Source organism: Typopeltis vanoorti, chromosome 3, assembly GCF_054136105.1.
Source record: "Typopeltis vanoorti isolate ZY-2024b chromosome 3, IOZ_Tvanoo_1.0, whole genome shotgun sequence".
NCBI lineage: Eukaryota > Metazoa > Arthropoda > Arachnida > Uropygi > Thelyphonidae > Typopeltis > Typopeltis vanoorti.
Window position 1 is genome coordinate 81,246,673 of NC_143551.1, and position 19,860 is coordinate 81,266,532.

Consider the following 19,860-nt stretch of genomic DNA (forward strand, 5'->3'; position numbering starts at 1 on the left):
CGATAATTACTGCAATCCTTCTGGTCTCCCTTCTTAAAGACTGATATTATTATACCTGTCTGCCATTGCTTTGGTGCTTGCCCAGATATCCATGCAGCCTGACACACTCCAGTCAGCCAGAGAACACCGTCTCGATTTAAGGCTTTTAGCATTTCTGGCCGAATTTCATCAACGCCAGCAGCCTTGCCCGATGTTAGCGATTTTATTGCTAACTGGTCCTCTTCTGCTGTGAGACTAGTCATTGCCCCGACTGCACCTCTTGGATGTCCACACCTGCTGGGCCACCCGGGTTAAGAAGGCTCTCAAAGTATTCCCTCCATCTGTGGACAATATCTTTCTCGGTTGTTAAAAGTGCACCATCAGAGGCCTTAATTACCCTTGCTGTGCACGATTTCCTCCCTCGAAGGCGGCGGATGGTCTGCCAGAATACTTTGTTTGCATTTGCATAGGATGAGTCTAATCTTTCTCCAAAGTATTCCCAAGGCTTCTGTTTTGCTGTCTTTACTGCCTTAGCAGCAGCTTTTCGTGCCTCAGCATACTGCATACGCATCTCAGGTGACCTGACTCTAAGCTATGTTAGGTAGGACTCCTTTATTGCCCGGACAGTTTTTTGGACTTCTTGATTCCACCAAGGTGTCCTTTTCTCACTGCCCTTTGCCACGCTGAGAAGCATTCTGCCACACCATGAGAGTGCAGAGGCAGTGACAACTGTTCTGAAGCTTCCATTCCTCCTCAACATCTGCAGTATGCTTGGGAATCTCTTTGAACCTGGAGGAAATGTCATCTGCAAAATTCTTCTTCACAGCCTCATTTTCCAATGTCTCCCATTTCATGCGGTATAGCTGCTTAGGCCTACCACCGTTGATGGTAGCATCTGGTTTCTGAAGCTGTAGAATGCACACAACAAGGTGGTAGTCAGTTGAAAATTCTGCCCCTCTTCTCACACGAACGTCCAACACTGAGGAAAATAGGAATAGGTCTGTTGAGACTATAAAGAAGTCAATCAGAGACCTTTGTTATAGTGTATCCGTGTACCAGTTATGCTTATGGACTTTTCGGTGCTGGAAGAAGGAATTCATTATGGACAAGCTATTAGTACAGCAAAAGTCCAATAATTTCAACCCATTCGCGTTAAGATCAAGGGCACCGTACCTCCCAACCCCACCCCTCCATGTCCAGTCATCTGTTCCAACATGTGCATTGAAGTCACCCATTAGCAGGACTGATTCCATGTCTGCCACGTTGTCAAAAGCAGCATCCAAAAATAATAATTTAATTATTATTATTTTTATTAAGAATGAATCTAAATAGATAAATAAAATGAAAATACTGACATCTAGAATTCTGATTTTACTCTATACATGAAAGAATTCTTTTTCAGTCTGTTTTCGTCCAATTCTGGATACAGGTCTCCTCCTTTAACATTTTGCCTTTGAGGATCATTCTTTCATGCGGTTTTTTGATGATCTTCTATTTTCTTCTGTTCTGTTTACAAGGTTTCATTTTGTCCTCAATTCCTCTATCAATCACTAATCTACTAGGCGATTTCCACTTATGACTGTAAAGCATATAAATAGCGAAACATGTTACATGAATGAATTAGCACCCTATAAATAAATGTGAATTAACAAAATAATTAATATCAATGAGGTTAATAAAATCTATCTCTTTTCTTAGGTAAAATAATAATCTAATCAAACATGAATTATGAAAATGTTATTGTAGACAATTTGGGAACTTAATTAATAATTAATATAAGTTTATGTATGCTAAATATTGAATTAATATATAAAATTATTATTCTACATTTATTATTCCAATATAATTTTAAAAGTAAAATAAAGTAAATATTATCACTCTGCATATTTGTATTTTATTATCCTGAATGTAATAATTTTCTTGTTAATTTCAGTCACAACTTCCTCTCCAGTAGTGACTGCAATTACTACAACCTCTACCCCTAAAGTGACTCCAGTCCCAACACCTTCGTCCCCAGTAGTGACAACAGTAACAACACCTTCCACTCCAAAAGTGACTGCAGTTACAACAACTTTCACTCCAGTAGGCACTTCAGTCACCACAACTTCTACTCCAATCGTGACTCCATTCACAACAACTTCGACCCCTGTAGTGCCACCAGTTACATCTTCTACTCCACTAGTGACTCCAGTTACCACAACTTCAACTCCAGCAGTAACACCAGTTACAATGACTTCCACTCCGGTAGTGACACCAGTTACAACTACTACTCCACTTGTAACTCCAGTCACAACGTCCTCTCCGGTAGTGACACCAATCACATCTTCGTCGCCAGTAGTGACACCAGTAACAAAAACTTCAACTCCAAGTGTGACTCCAGTTACAACAACAAAAACATCCCCTCCAGAAGTCACTCCAATCACTACAACGTCTACTCCATTAGAGACTCCTTTCACAACGTCGACCCCGGTAGTTCCACCAGTTACAGCTTCTACTTCAGTAGTGACTCCATTCACCACTACAACTTCCATTTCTGCAGTAACACCAGTTACAATTTCCACTCCAATAGTGACAACAGTAACAACAACTTCCACTCCAGTAGTGACTTTAATCACCTCAACTTCGACTCCAGTAGTGACACCATTTACTGGAACTTCGACTCCAGTAGTGACACCATTTACTGGTACTTCGACTCCAGTAGTGACTCCACTCCCAACAACTTCGTCACCGATAACTGAAACCTCAGGTAAGCTACACTGAATTATCAGTCGACTATTATAATACGCCGTATTGCTAATTTGTTTGCTATTTAGAATTCTTTATTATGCATGCTGGTTTAAAATTCCACCTACAAAATTTGAGTGGATGTATACAAAATCAAAGTATATCATATTCTCCTTGTTAAGCAAGATTTAAAACGAAACGGAAGGTACTATCAAGGACACAAAGATACCGAAATTACACAAGGAACTAATTAGTGAAAAATACTTTAATAGGCGTAATTTTACAGTTCAATAGTAGTTGGGTACATAATATGGTAATGGAGGTGCATGTCTGTATTTGTCAGTATTCATAAAGTGACGCATGTTTTTCGTATCCCGTGAACCTGAATGAGGAAGCGCTGGCGAACAGTGCCACTGATCACTTTCGGGTAGTGTTTCCGGTCATGCTTTGCTATTTGAATATTGTTGAGTTTCATGTTCTCCACCTTACTTCAAACTTTGTACATGGAGTTAGGATTTACCGTGCATATCTAGAATTGTTGCACATATTCGCGCACTGGTCATAGTCCAACGTTGATTAGGAATAGAAAAATACTAACTTTCTCTTTTTGGACTGTTCGGTCGTTTTTATAATGCCTTATATTATGTAATGTTGTGCAGAGAAATATTTCCGACATTGATATTGTTATTTGTTGAAGAAGTTTCAATATTTTCATTCCTGTAACAAATTCTGTCTAGTCATCACTAAGACTTCATTTTCTTCGTCTTCGTCTATTACATTACATACTCTTACATTCTATTTCTTTTCTTTTTTTGGTATATATTTGTACACAAAACAACAATACGGACATATTTTGCATTATCATATTAGTAACCATTAATTCTCTCATTAATTCTCTCATGCAGTTACAGTATGGAATTCTATGATCAGTTTGTTGAAGGCATTGCGCTCCTTTTTTCCCGAATATTATAAAATTCAGTATATATTTTCTCACTCACTTCTTCACGATTTCTTTATTACAGGAAGAGTGTAATCACTAGTGCCTGGTACGGCGAAGTGCGAAAGCACTGTGTCTTTGATATATGTTCAAAACCAATTCATACATTTTAATTAATATCTTCTCCTTCTGTTACATAAATATTGTTTATTACAATCGATTTTCATAACTATTATGACAATATCCTTCCAACAGGTATTCTGAATTTCCTAGATTTCTTCACATACCTTTGAAATTTAATAAAGGTTGAAGCCATAATCCATCTCGGCTTGTGTATTGGTTTCATAACTACATTTCATTCAGCTTATAATTAAACCACAATCAAATAAACTTTACTTGTTGTGTAACCAATAATATTTCGTATCACTCAACATGCCTAATCCTTTTATTTATTAACATTTTAAAGATAGTCGATTTCAAATATATTCATTAGTGTTATATTATGAAATGCGAGTATACGGGTATTTTTTCTTACTAAATTTTAAATCTCACTTCTTTATCCTCGCTTTTAATTTTCTAGATCATTTTGTAATGTGCAGAGTTAAATACAAATATTTGATATTTCCCTCAGCTTGACAGGATCAGCAAACAAAACCATTACATTCTGAATATTTGAACATACATATTTCATGAATACATGAAATATCATTTGGAGCCTTACACTGCACCCTTCGTTACACTGCGTCTAACAACCTAGGTGTTTGAAAACTTTCATCTAAAATTCTTCCAGTTGGGTTTCTGTCAACACATTTCCGATCCATCTTAATAAAATGCGTTGCACATATTCAAATAAGTTACATCCTGGCTATTACTTTTGTCGATTTCTGTCATGTCTTCATGAGCCCAGCGTCGTTGATGTCGCATGTTCATTATTTCTATTACGACTTACTAACAGGACAGATAAAGACAGTAAAAAAATATTAAATCCTTTTTCAAGATTAATTTGTTGTCGGAAATTTTTTTTAATCTAAACTAGCCATTGTGAAACTCAAATGTGACTTGAAAGCACATATATTTTATTACGTCATTCCCACTGCAAAATTTATTCCTGGCTTAATTTGTTTCATTTTGCTTAGATTGTCTTATAACAATGACAGTAATTATACTTTACTTTGAATTGTTATTTTATAGGTTATAATAGTGGTGTATAATATCTTAAAATAAATTCCAATTAAAAGACATTTCAAAGTTTTTGTTTGTGAATTGCCAAATTAATTTGCTCAACGAGATTTAAAAAAAGTAGTCGTATAACCTCATTCGCCCTTATTTTTTACAACTAGTTTCAAGAAGGCAGAATAGTCGATAAAGGACATTTTTTTTCCAAATTTCAACTCTCTTTTTAAGCTTCGAAAATTTCCTAAAATTCATTCGTAGAAAGTGGGAAGTGACCCAATTATTCTCTCGGTGAAGGGTGTTTATTTGTTTTTAATTCTTCGAAGGCCTATTCGTAGGTATTATTAGATTTCCGCAATTTACAGTTGTTGTTTAAGGGCGTTTAAAACGGAAGCTTCCGAGTTGAAAGAGACTAATACCAAATTGTCCTACAATTATATCCTCAGGATATTGGAAGAAAGGAATTTAGCCTTTGTGATCTACAATATAAATGTACTAAATAATAAAGCGCTAAAGATCATTCATATATATTAAATATGTTTGAAGATATAGTATTAGAAATGGAAAATCATCAGGTTAAACAAAAAGTTCTGTTATTTGTAAATAGATGACGTAGGTCTCTTTCTGGTTGTGACATTTTTATAGAAATATGTCACAATTATGTCATTTTAATATCCGGCTTTTAGAATTGCTAAAGAGCACATGGCGTTAAATGCACCTGTGAATAAATTATTGATATCACTTCAATAAAACTGCTGCGATAGTGAATCACATAATCTTGTATATATATTTAAACTTAATTAATTACCACGAAGCAGGAGTGATATTATTGCAGTACATACTTTCGATTTATTTTTTTTTACATCCTTGCAAATGGCATAATTGCAATTTACCCAGCGAGAGCCTCAGAATAACTTGCATAGGTACAGGCAGAATGAATGTCATAAAACGAATCTCAAAATGAAACGATTATTTTGCGAATCGTTGATAAAAAAGAAAAACTCCTATATACTTTAAGGACAACAATGTTAACCGAATACTGACCTACACGAATTTAATAAAACATATGAGGATATGTGGTTGGTTTTTCACTTCATAATAATAGAAAATATATTCAGTTATTCGATTGAAATTTTTTTTGTATTACGTAATTAATTTGAAATAATCAGAACGCAAATTTATATTTATGAATTTCCTTCATAATATGTTGGAATTTTAAAAAATATATAAACAAGTTTCCGAATTTATAAAAATTTGAGTAATATCCTATATCCAAATATTTATCATTATACACTACACCCATCTCCTTCCCCCTCTGTAATACACTGCCTATTAATTTACTTTATGGAAATTAATATAATTTTTCCAAGAAACTGACATCGAATATAACAAAGATATATTCATTTACACTTTTCTTTTCAAGAAATGTAATACACAAGCAGAAGGTTGGTGCTTATTTATCGTTAGTTTGCATTCCTAAATTCTCGATAATAATCTTATGACAGGCAAAAATTGTAAAGTCGACTGGTACGCTATAGATCATCAAATGATTGTCCAGTTCAGCTAATAACTAGGAGGAGATAAACATCAGCACACGTAATATCTGTCACTGGCCGTAATACGGGAGAATTGCAAAAAATCGATGCTGCTCTAACTCTTTCAATCGAAACAAACAGTTGCGTCTAAAGGTAACGAAGGAATATCATATTGGATATAAGAATATCACTTTGGATATGACAATAAGGTGACATGGCAGGATGAACCTCGCTTCCCTTTACTTCATAACATTACAATTATTACAAAAGATATTACACGGAAATACAAGCATAAGGTAAAATGAACACGAAACAAAAGCTCCATCATACTCATACTTAGCAACAATAATGAACCGATAGCAGCTGAATAATCGTCTAGGACATGTTTGCCTGGTCCACGTTGGTTCTCTTGTCTGTAAAAGAATGGTTGATAGTGTTGTCTATCTAGTCAACGATTATCGCCGAATTAATTTGAATATTGTTGACATTTCCAACAGCAGAACACGACATGTTAATAAACACATAACATGCAGGTTATATGACGATTTTGAATTATAATCTCAAATAATGATCTGAGACCCGTTGAGCAACTACTTCGGAATGCTCTAGAAGGAAATTTTCTCGAAAGGGCACAATGTTAGTTATTTCGAAGTACACAGACCGGGCACTGAATTAGAAAATTTTATTTAATACCATGCTGAATTTCCTTTAGCCCGAATTACAGCGCATTTGCCGTTTAGCACAGATTACACAAAGTGTTAGATTACATCTACGTCTCCGACATATCAGGAGTTCAGCAGACAGTCATTTAATTGGTCCCTGACAGTTTCCTTGACACCACTATAGACAACCTCTCCGGTTCTTCGGAGAAATCAGTGGTTTCCTCAGAGGCATGCGATTGCCAATACAGATCGTTTTCGATTCCCCAAGCATAATCAGAGAGACACGGTTCGGGTACAGTCTGAATCAAATGCTTTGGTAAATTTCTGCACGCATTAAGTTGTGTTGATACGTGCCTTCTCAGACCACGGCGATCTCTTTCCCAACAGACTGTTTTAGGACCACAGTTATACCTCTTGTATAAGCAATTCGGGTTATTTTCTCACTGATTAAACACCCGGAATATCTTATCTTTTGAGGAACCATCAGCTTTGCTGTTTAGAAAATCCTAGCTACAAGTAGATGAACATTCACGATAAGCCATTTATCGAATTTCGAAAGATTCTGTTGATTTCCATTGTGATCAAAACTCTTGACGAATACTGACCAGAAGCATTGTTAAATATTTGTCTAGAAAACATGGTGACTCACGACCAAGTATTCTGCATAAACGCTGCGTAACATCCCCACGACTCCAAAGAATTGACCATAGAACTTACACGATTTTCGAGAATAATTCCAGTTAGGATTAGAAAATATAAATAGCGGCAGATATAACTGTTGTTTTCTCATGTGCGCTACAATTTGAAAAGAACGCAGCTGCTTACGAATTTTTAAATGTTAAAGCCAGAAGAGCTCTGGTTTCATTCCACAACGGAAAATGAAAAGAATTAGAGAATTTAATTATTATTATTTTTATTAAGAATGAATCTAAATAGATAAATAAAATGAAAATACTGACATCTACAATTCTGATTTTACTCTCTACATGAAAGAATTCTTTTTCAGGTTATTTTCTGTTTTCTTCCAATCCTGGACATAGGTTTTCTCACTTAACATTCTGCCTTTGCAGATCATTCCTTCATGCTCTTTTTTGAAGATCTTCTCTTCTGTTCTGTTCTCAATGTTTCATTTTGTCCTCATTTCCTCTATCAATCACTAATCTACTAGCCGATTTCCACTTATGACTGTAAAGCATGTAAATAGTGAAACATGTATCATGAATGTATTAACACCGTTTAAATAAATGTGAATTAACCAAACAATTAATATCAATCAGGTTAATAAAATCAATCACTTTTCTTAGGTAAATAATCATCTAATAAAACATGAATTATGAAAATGTTATTGTAGACAATTTGGGAATAAAATTAATAATTAAAATAAGTTTATGTATGCTAAATATTGAATTAATATATAACATTTTTATTCTCCATTTAGGTATTCCAATATAATTTTAAAAGTAATATAAAGTAAATATTATCACTCTTCATATTTGTATTTTATTATCCTGAATGTAATAATTTTCTTGTTAATTCCAGTCACAACTTCCTCTCCAGCAGTGACTCCAATTACCACAACCTCTACTCCTGTAGTGACTCCAGTCGCAACAACTTCGTCCCCAGTAGTAACACCCGTAACAACACCTTCCACTCCAAAAGTGACTGCAGTTACAACACCAAATTTCACACCAGTAGTCACTCCAGTCACCACAACTTCTACTCCAATCGTGACCCCATTCACAACAACTTCTACCCCGGTAGTGCCAGCAGTTACATCTTCTACTCCACTAGTGACTCCAGTTACCACAACTTCCACTCCAGCAGTAACATCAGTTACAATGACATTCACTCCAGTAGTGACACCAGTTACAACGTCCTCTCCGGTAGTGACACCAATCACCACATCTTCGTCGCCAGTAGTGACACCAATCACCACATCTTCGTCGCCAGTAGTGACACCAATCACCACATCTTCGTCGCCAGTAGTGACACCAGTAACATCAACTTCCACTCGAAGTGTGACTCCAGTTACCACAACAACAACATCCCCTCCAGAAGTCACTCCAATCACTACAACGTCTACTCCATTAGAGACTCCTTTCACAACGTCGACCCCGGTAGTTCCACCAGTTACTGCTTCTACTTCAGTAGTGACTCACCTCACCACTAAAACGTCCAGTCCAGCAGTAACATCAGTTACAATTTCCACTCCAATAGTGACAACAGTAACCACAACTTCCACTCCAGTAGTGACTCCAATCACCTCAACTTCGACCCCAGTAGTGACACGAGTAACAGCAACATCGTCCCCTGTAGTGACAACAGTTACAACAACTTCGACTCCAGTAGTGACTCCACTCCCCACAATTTCGTCACCGATAACTCAAACCTCAGGTAAGCTACATTGAATTATTATTCGACTATTATAACAAGCCGTATTGCTAATTTGTTTGCTATTTAGAATACTGTATTATGCATGCTGGTTCAAAATTACACCTACAAACTTTGAGTTGAGGTAGAGAACATCAATATATATCATATTCACCTAGGAAATCAGGATTGGAAACGAAACGGATTGTACTATCAGGGACACAAATATACCGAAATTACACCAGGAACTAGTTAGTGAAAAATACTTTATTAGGCGTAATTGAACAGTTCAATAGTAGTTGGATACATAATATGGTAAAGGAGGTGCATGTCTGTCATGTCAGTGTCGTAAAGTGACGCATGTTTTTCTTATCCCACAGAGCTGATTGGGGAAGGCCCAATTTCTCACATGAAGTGCTGGTGAACAGCGCCACTGATCACTTTCTGGTAGTGTTTCCGGTCATGCTTTGCTATTTGAATATGGTTGAGTTTGATGTTCTCCACCTTACCTCAAACTTTGTACATGGAGTTTTGAACTGCCCTGCATATCTAGAATTGTTGCACATATTCGCGCACTAGTCATAGTCCAACGTTGATCAGGAATAGAAAATCACTAACTTTCTCTTTTAGGACTGTTCAGTTGTTTTTGTAATGCGTTAAATTACGTGCTGTTGTGCAGAGAAATATTTCCGACATTGATATTGTTATTTGTTGAAAAAATTCAATATTTCCATTCCTGTAACAAATTCTGTGTAGTCATCGCCATAGTTAAACTGATTGATACAAGTGTTCATTCATTAGAAACACAATAAGTTGTGAAGAATTTATTCATTTTCTTCATCTTCGTCTCTTACATTACATACTCTTACATTCTATTTCTTTTCTTTTTTTGGTATATATTGGTACACAACACAACAATACTGACATATTTTGTATTACCATATTAGTAACCATTACTTTTCTAATTAATTCTCTCATGCAGTTACAGTATTGAATTCTATTATCAGTTTGTTGAAGCTCCTTTGTTCCCGAATATTATAAAACTGAGTGTGTAATTTCTCACTCACTTCTTCACTATTCCTTTATTACAGGAAGAGCATAATAAATAGGGCCAAATACAGCGATGTGCAAAATCACTGTGTCTTTCATATATGTTCAAAACCAATTAATAAATTTTAATTACTATCTTCTCCTTCTGTTTGATAAATCGTTTATATTACAATCGATTTTCATAACTGATATGACAATATCCTTCCTACAGGTATTCTGAATTTCCTAGATTTCCTCACATACCTTTGAAATTTAATAAAGGTTGAAGCCATATTCCATCTCGGCTTGTTTATTGGTTTCAAAACTACATTTCATTCAGCTTATAATTAAACCACAATCAACTAAACTTTACTTGTTGTGTAACCAATAATATTTCGTATCACCCAACATGCCTAATCCTTTGATTTATTAACATTTTAAAGATAATCGATTTCCCATATGTTCATTAGTGTTATATTATGAAATGCGAGTATACGAGTATTTTTTGTATTTTTTTATAATAAATTTTAAATCTCACTTCTTTCTCCAAGCTTTCAATTTTGTAGATCATTTTGTAATGTGCTTAGTTAATACAAATATATGATATTTCAATCAGCTTGACAGCGTCAGCAAAGAAAACCATTACATTCTTAATATTTGAACATAGATATTTCATGAATACATGAAATATCAGTTGGTGCCTTATACTGCACCCTTCGTTACACTGCATCTAACAACCTAGGTGAGTAGTATGGTAGGCACTTCTGACTAGATCAAGAGCAAGATAAGATAAGGAATCTTGACGTGTTTGTTGATGACGTCATTGTGTGTGACGTCATGAGTTTGGAATGTTTGGAATTTCCCTGTGGGCATATGTTTCAATGGCTTCAGTTGTGTTTTGGTTCGCGTATGGGTGACGGTAGAGATGAGCATTCTTGTTGTGATTGGTGGGACACTTTGAACCAGATGAAGATCAAGATAAGATAAGGAATCGTGACGTGAATGTTTGTTGTTATGAGATGTAGATAAGTGACGTCATTTTTTATTCGTAAATAAGTGACGTCATTTGTTACTTATAAATAAGTAACGTTGTTGTTTTGAATGGAAAAGAGAGATATATTAGAGATAAGGAATGGTGTCGTGATTGGTGGACACTTCTGACCAGATCAAGATAAGATAAGGAATCATGACGTGAATGTTTGTTGTTATTGATTTTGGAATGGTTGGAATTTCGCTGGGTTCCCCTTCTGTCAGAAACATCACCTGCTGTTTTTGGTTCGTTTATTGCCTTGTTGGTGATATTTAGAGAAAAGAATCGTGACGCTATGTGTTTGGAAAATCACAGTTTCGAGATTTTCTGAATAATTTAATTATATGCTATGTCACTCAAACATACAGCTTTTTTTTTTTTTTTTTACTTCTTCTATAGAGTGACTGTACTAATTTTCCAATACATTTTTGGGGTATTTCATTCCTGTTAATGGGTGGGAATTCTTAGAGAAAGCCGTGATGGCGGCAGTGTTTCGAGCTCTTCTGAATAATTAATTATATACTAATGTCACACACACACACACACACACACACACACTTTTTCTTTTTTTTCTTTTTTCTTTTTCCATAGTTCATCCGTATTTTCTTCTATATTCATATTCTAATCAAGTTCATATTTTATTCATAATTCATCCGAATATTTTGATTTGTCTAAAATTGAGATCTTAAAATTGAATAAATAAATAAATAAACAAATCGATTGTCTATTCACGGTTATTTCAAAAGTGTTCTTACTTAAACATACATAATACATCAAAGACACTGTTCTTTTAAGTTTAGATATTTATTTCACAGATATTATTTACAATGCAATATGCAGAAATAGGAATTTACATATATCACCAATGCAAATGGCGTTTTTCTTGGCGTAACCTTCCTTTGATGAGGCAAGTTTGATTGCCTGATTTTGATACTACTTCCCAAATGATTATGGCAATTTCTCCGGTCACTAATATTACCAGTACTGCTATAAAAGCAAGTATCTGACACTTTTGAGATGGTTCTTGATTTTCACCTGCAAATAAAAAAAAATCATTGATAGTAATGGAAAAAAAAGTTAGCAGATTACTATAATCCTAATACAGTAGTTAGTTTTGGAAGTATCAAAGCTTTACAGAAACATACAAATTTGTCACATGAAACGTGAAAAGTTGGTTAGCAACACAACCAACTTATGTGAGACATAAACCCAATTAAATCAAAGTCCCAACACTTTTACACACTTTCCAATGTGATTTGGCAGATATGTCATCCCTTGCAAAAGAAAATGGGGTGTGTGTTTCCTTCTTGTATGTATTGATTGTTTTTCCCGATTTGCGTGGGTTCGAACACTGAAGAAGAAATCAGCAGACGATGTTGGTAATGCTTTGGAGTCTATTTTTAAAGAGGAAGTGCCATGTTACATAAACACTGATCAAGGAAAAGAGTTTTGCAAATGAAAGTTCGTGCAATGTTTAAAAACCATAATATTCATTACTACACGACCAGGAGTGAAATGAAAGCACCCATTGCAGAAAGATTTATCAGAACATTGAAAACAAAAATTTACAAATGGATGACGTATACTAAAATAAAAGTTATACGAAAGTTTTACCGACCCTTGTACATACTTATAACCTCACACCACACCGTACTATCGGTATGGCTCCTTCGCAAGTTAACCTTCACAACGAGGATCGTGTTTGGAAATATTTGTACGGAACCCAAGAGGAGACTACCAAACCAAAATTTCAAGTAGGTGATAGTGTGGTTTTAAGTGATGATATCCACAAATCTAGAAAAGGGTATTGGGGTAACTGGATACGAGAATTGTTTCACTGTTGCTCAGGTTATTAATAGAAACCCTGTAGTATATAGAGTTCGCAGTCGGGACGGAGAAATAGTGGAGGGAACTTTCTATGAACCTCAACTGCCAAAGGCTAATATATCCAATGAACTTCCGGAAGACATGTATCTAATCGAACAAGTACTTAAGCACCGCAAACAGAAAGGAAAGCTTCAGTATTTTTGTTAGGTGGCTCTGTTATTCCTCATCGTATAATTCTTGGGTTCGTAGCGAAGATGTTTTACTTAACCCTTCCCAGTAATGCCAGTATGAAAATGTTTCCTACAAACACGCAAACGAAATTTCAAGTGGAATTACCACACGAGATCAGTCTTAAAGGTAAATGGGAAGTTGCTCTTGCCGAAATTCATCTTCCGGGAGAATTTAATAACATAGATTCCGGTTACGATGAGTTTCATATGATACGTGCAATTGGAGGAGGAGGAGGCAACAATATAGACAACAACAACATCACAGGAAATAAAGTTTTCGAAAAGTCTAAAGAAGGATTTTACAAAGTGCACAAGATTCCCCATGGCAGTAACAATTCACCCTCTGAAGTTCTTCAAGCAGTGTTAGATGTGAGTTCTGTGATTACTGGAAAAAAGAACCCAAACAACACCATTTTTCTGACAGTCCCAAAAGATTACAACCTGTTGTTTCCCAAGGAGGCCTCGGGTTTGGGTCTTCTACTAGGTTTTAATCAGAATGGTGTTAAACTGAAAGGTACAATCACAGGGTACAATCCAGTTGATATAAAGAGGGGTGTAGCCGCATGTTTTGTTTATACTGATTTAATACAAGAACAGATAGTTGGTGATACATGTGCACCATTATTACGAGTTGTTCAGTGCAGTACTAAGTGTTCCTTCGTTTTTGCTCAACCTGATTATTATCCGTTACGAAAACAAACATTTCAGTCAATTAGCATTGAAATTCGTTCTGACAGCGGCGAGTTGTTCCACTTTCGTGGTGGCAAGACAATAGTTAAATTACAGTTCCGACAAGTGAAGGATGACTGATTATCTCAGATATTACACATTGCAGGCAGGCAGGTGGGGCTTAAATGTTTACGGGCCCCCCAATACAACGCTGGTACGGATTAGGTAGCATTTTCAGAAGTGCCTTCTCTTTTCTAAGTCCACTTTTAAAACCTGCAGCTCAATTTGTCGGTCGTCAAGCCTTAAAAGCCGGTCAGCATATGATAGGAGATGTATTGGAAGGGGTACCTGTACGTCGAGCCTTTATAAACAGAGCATCAGAAGCTGGGAAAAACCATTGCTGAAAAGGCTCAGAGTCGATTACTTCAGAGAGGTCAAGGAAGCAAGAAGAAAAAAACGAATACTAAAAAGCGCAAGCGAGATGACATCTTTTGCTGAGGATATGATGTCAGAGTTAAATCTTTTTTCCCACCCTCGTGTCAACATGTGTGTGGAAAGAAGTTCTTATGTCACCTACCAACCAATATCCAGTACTGACAGTGGAGGTCCTGTGGAATTTTGCATACCAGGTACATCTGAAGAATACTTGGATTTGGGAAAATCATACCTACGTGTTCGTGTGCGCATCACTGACAATGATAATAAACCTATCGAAGATTCTTCAGTTGGTGTTGCGAATAATTTTTTCCATTCCCTGTTCAGTCAAATTGACTTTTCTCTCCAAGATAAACTAGTGAATGTGGCATCAGACACGTATCCTTATAGGGCTTATATTGAAAACCTACTAAATTATGACAGAGATGCTAAAAACAGTCAACTCACAAACGAACTATTTGTTAAAGATGATGTGACTAATGTTAGTGATATGTTTACCAAAAGTGAATGTGGGATGCGTAGACGACAAGCTCGAATTAACCAATCGAAAAGTGTCGAGATGCTTGGGCGAATACACTCTGACATCATGCATCAAGACCGGTACTTGATCAATAACGTTACTGTTCGTATTCGTATGGAATTTTGAATTTTGTTTACTGACTGCAAATGCTGATTCTAAGGCTAAAGTGCAAATTGAAGAGGCTACACTTTTTGTCCGCAAAGTCAAAATAAATTCAAAGATTCAACTGGCTCACCTGTCTGTGTTAGACAAGTCAAACATGATATATCCCATCAATCGTGTGCAAGTGTCTTATTTTTCGATTCCAAGGGTATGTCAGATGCCACACGAGACAATCTGTATCTAGGTGAAATACCATCTAGATTAATTATTGGACTGGTCGCTAGTGATGGATTTAATGGCACTTTCAACAGAAATCCATTTAATTTTCATCATTTCAATCAGAATTTTCTTGTAGTGACAGCTGACGGTATTCAGTATCCCTCACAACCTTTGACTCCGAACGTCAAAGAAAGGCATTACAGCAGATGTTATATGTCACTGTTCACATCACTAGGCAAATTGGAACAGAGACTGTGGTAATGACATTTCTTATGAAGAATACGTAAAGGGAAACGTTCTCTATGGATATGACTTATCGCCAGATCAAAATGCCGTTGCCCCCCCATGTAAGCCTGTGGTGCTACTTGAAGTTAAATTTGCTCAACCTCTTCCTGAAAACATCACAGTGGTTCTTTATGCAGAATTTGAGTGTACGTTATCCGTAACAAAGGATCGTTCTGTGTTACTGGACTATGAACACTGAACAATTAGTAAGCATACTAGAGTTAGAACCCACCACAAGAAAAGTGGGTTTAGGAGTTTGTGCTCGTGATGAATTGCCACAATATCCGATCAGGAAACAACAGTCGATGTTTGTCGTGAACACAGATCCGATCTGGTTGCCAGGACAACATTGGTAAGCTATCTATATTAAAGACAAACGCGGTGATTTTTTCCATAGCTTCGGTCGTCCACCCGAAAACGATATTGTTAACTTTCTGAATATTAACACCAATAAATGGCATTATAATTCTGTAGCTGTACAAGCTAAGGAATCTGTTGCGTGTGGTTTGCATTGTGTGTATTTTTTAATATTGAGATGTCGTGGTCTTTCAATGCAAAATATTATTAGCAAATGTTATCTAAGGATTTGTGGTTAAATGATATTGTAGTAACTAATGCTGTTACAGATCATTTACTGAAAATAAAAAATAACAATTAAAAAAAAAATGTTTTTTTCACTTACCATTTTTTCCACACCAATTTCTTATTCCCACGCAGATTTCGGAGAGATAAAGAGATGAATTTGGTACTCCTTCTTCGAGCTCTCTTGCGGGGAGGGATTGGAGTGGAAGCATTTTCTTCACTGGGATTGGGTGACGTTGATGGTTGATGGGAATGGTTCTGGGTATTTGGTTTGTTCAGTAAAGGTTCTGGAAGTGGTAGTCTATGTTCCTGTTGCTCTCCTTCTGTGTGAGCCAATTGGTTTTTCAACCCTAAATACTTTTGCAGAACATTTAAATATGCTTTTACTTTTTCATCTGCATGTTTATTTCTTAGTTTTAAAATGGCACTCATTTCATCATCGAGTGTGTAGAGTTCACGCTCCTCTGGTGATTGGAGAAGCGTAAATTTTTTAAACATATTCATTTTCTAATCAGTGAAGTCAATAAAGGAACAATGATACTGCCTAATAATGGGAACAGTGCTCCCCCGTGCTGTAAAACCAGTTTTCTTCTGGTAATGAAGGGAAGCGATTTGTTACTTAGTGCTGTTATAATTTTTTTTTCCTTCGTAGGCGTGACTTCTGGTTGTGTTTTAATGGAATATTTCCACATAAAACATTTTTGCATATTTCACAGAGTGTGGTGATTTGGCTGGAGGTGCAATGTTTTAAAGCATCATTTGCTTGTTTGGGAGAGGAATGAGATAAGTACTTGATGAGATATTCATAGCGTTTGAGTCGATCAGCCATTCAGGGATAAATACTGTGTTGCATCTTTATAAATCTGAACTAACACGTTCGTTTGTCCTGGAAATACTTGGGAAGCTAAATGAGAAAACTGCAAAGAGTCTCGGAGATTTTTAAAAGCAATAACATAATGGCTATTGAGAGAAATTGTACGAAAATATGTACCTTTACAGAATAAATTTTGTGTCAGTAGAATGACACTGAGGTTACGGTGATGTGAACCTTTTATGAATACATCAGCTATTTCCGTGCTATCCTTAGCCTTGTGAACCAAATCATCGATTATGAGTAAATTTCTCACATTAGAATCAAATTCAGGTAACTTCAAACCATTCACGAATTCTATATTGGTAAATTTTTTAAATTTATCTTGATTTTCACTGTAACAGTAAACGATTCGCTCCGGTGGTGGTTTGATTAGTTGATTACAATGTTCTATGAGAGACAACACGAATGTTGTTTTTCCTGACTGAGTAGCTCCCGAAATTATGCATGTAAATGGATGTATGAACATATCAAAAATGATAACATAATAAGACTGTGATTATTTTTATATAATCAGAGATCATATAAAAACAAATATATACTTGTTTTTAATATAAAAAAAATCTCCTTGTCAACATTTTTTTTTAACTTTATTATTATTTTATCACATTCACCATGTAATCATGCCAAGACAAATTTTTCTTTTTTAATTCTAAGGGAAAAAAAGCTATTGTGGAATAATAGTAACAATAATATTGATGTGAAAAATGTACAAGAGAAGGGCGACACTGCAGATTATTGTGTTGAGAAACAACCATGGATTTTTACCTACCAGGTAGAATGTTGTTTAGTTTTCTGTCCCATAGATGGCATCTTTTGCTTAAGGGGTATGTGAGTGTAAGGAATTATCCTTTAAAATACTCATAGGGAAAAGTGCATGTGTCTGTTGACACTATGCGCTTTGCAGAACTGTATCCAAATCTTTTTGTTACAGAGGTCGTTTTGAGTTGACAGCTCAATTTGTCTCTATGGACAGAAAATGGTACAGGAATTTGGATGTTTTGTGGCTCACCCCTTACTGCTGCTATCATAGATTCCAGATTAATCTCAGTGGCCGCACGGGAATTTAAAGTAATGCCTTTGCATTTGGTCACAATCTTATCCCCCAGCGTTCTGTAGGAATAAGATTTAGGGCCTGTGGTAACAAACTCAACAATAAAGTCAGCGTCGAGTTCGTCACCTAGCTCCCCAAGGTAGTGACCAGTGGATGGTGAGTAATCGCCCAGTTTTTCAATGAAAATGACAGCATCAGGATCTGTGTATAAAAGCCGTCTTTGCAAAGGTTCCATGACCTCATATAACTTTATCCTACCGTACGCAGCTACAAATGAGGAGATGACAGCATTCCCTTTCCTATTTTCAGGCTCAGTGCCTTCAATAGGTGAGTAGACAACCATCATCTGCTATTCTGAAACTAACCTGGCATCTTGGATAACTTTACTGTTATCTAAAGAAAGTTCTACGAGGTCTTCATAAGAGGAAATCACCTGGGTCAGAGTTCTTAACATTCTCATGCCAAGCCTTCCCCATAGAGAATTCAAACAAAGCTTAGCAAGTGAACGTTTACCAGGGTTTTTACTAATGTGTTCACTATTTAACATAACATTTTCCCTTAGAAAAAACTCGTCCAGATAAGCCTGTCGGTTTTAACCTTCAGGCCATCCAGATGCTTCCTGTTTCAGCTTCAGAAAGGTATCAATATAGTGAGCAAAGAAATTTTCTTACCCTTCACATTTTTGAGAAAAATGCCACACCTCGTAAAATTCAATAAATTTATAACCGCGAGAACGTGCTAAATCTAAATCTGGACTGCACCAATAACCTATAAATGATCGGTCCGTATGAGAGCATAATGGGGCCATTTCAGCACACTTTCCACACAGGGGGAAGATTAATTTTTCGTTAACTGTGATGGGTAAAACCAGTAAAAAGAGATCTGTAGGTGCTTCCACTTTTGCATGGCAAATACCAAAGTATACCCCAGGATAATAGTCAAAATTATCGATAATAACTTCGGGATGCCCCATAGGAAATACCTGGTATTTCATTACCCATGGATAAAGGCTATTGAAGTCCAAATAATGAATAACTTCCCCTTCTGACTGAATTTTGTGATACATTTTGTAGCAGTCTGTTCTGCCACCATGCAGAGCACTACAAGGTAATATGGGATCTTGAATATTAAGAGCAGCAATAAAGGTTTTCAAGGCTGTGTTTTCAGAAATTTCTGTATTAAACTGACATTCCCAAATTGAGATCACATCGAATCCTTGGCTATGAAAATAGTTTTCGCGATCCATTGTTTGCTCAAAAAGGCTTATCATGTTTGTATTTCTGTATGGTTGGTCTGTAGCACTTGGTCTGTAGCACTTTTGACAACCATGGAAGAAGCGACCGTAGAAATCATATAAAAAGCTTCCACATTTCCCATCAACAAAATAAGGTCCAATGCGGACTCCCCCCCCACATAACGTGCATGTTGTATGGTTATGTTGTTCTGTTGTTCTTGCCATCTGAGCCACGCCAAAGCCTTTCGACTTTGTACGTTTGCCCCTATGTAACCCCGAGCAGGAAGTATGGCCAATGTGTTAGGTTTCAAAAAGTTTTGGAGAAATATTCTCAAACATACTCCTGCAATTGTAATGTCATGGAGAAAGGGATCAATCTGGGTGGGCTGTATG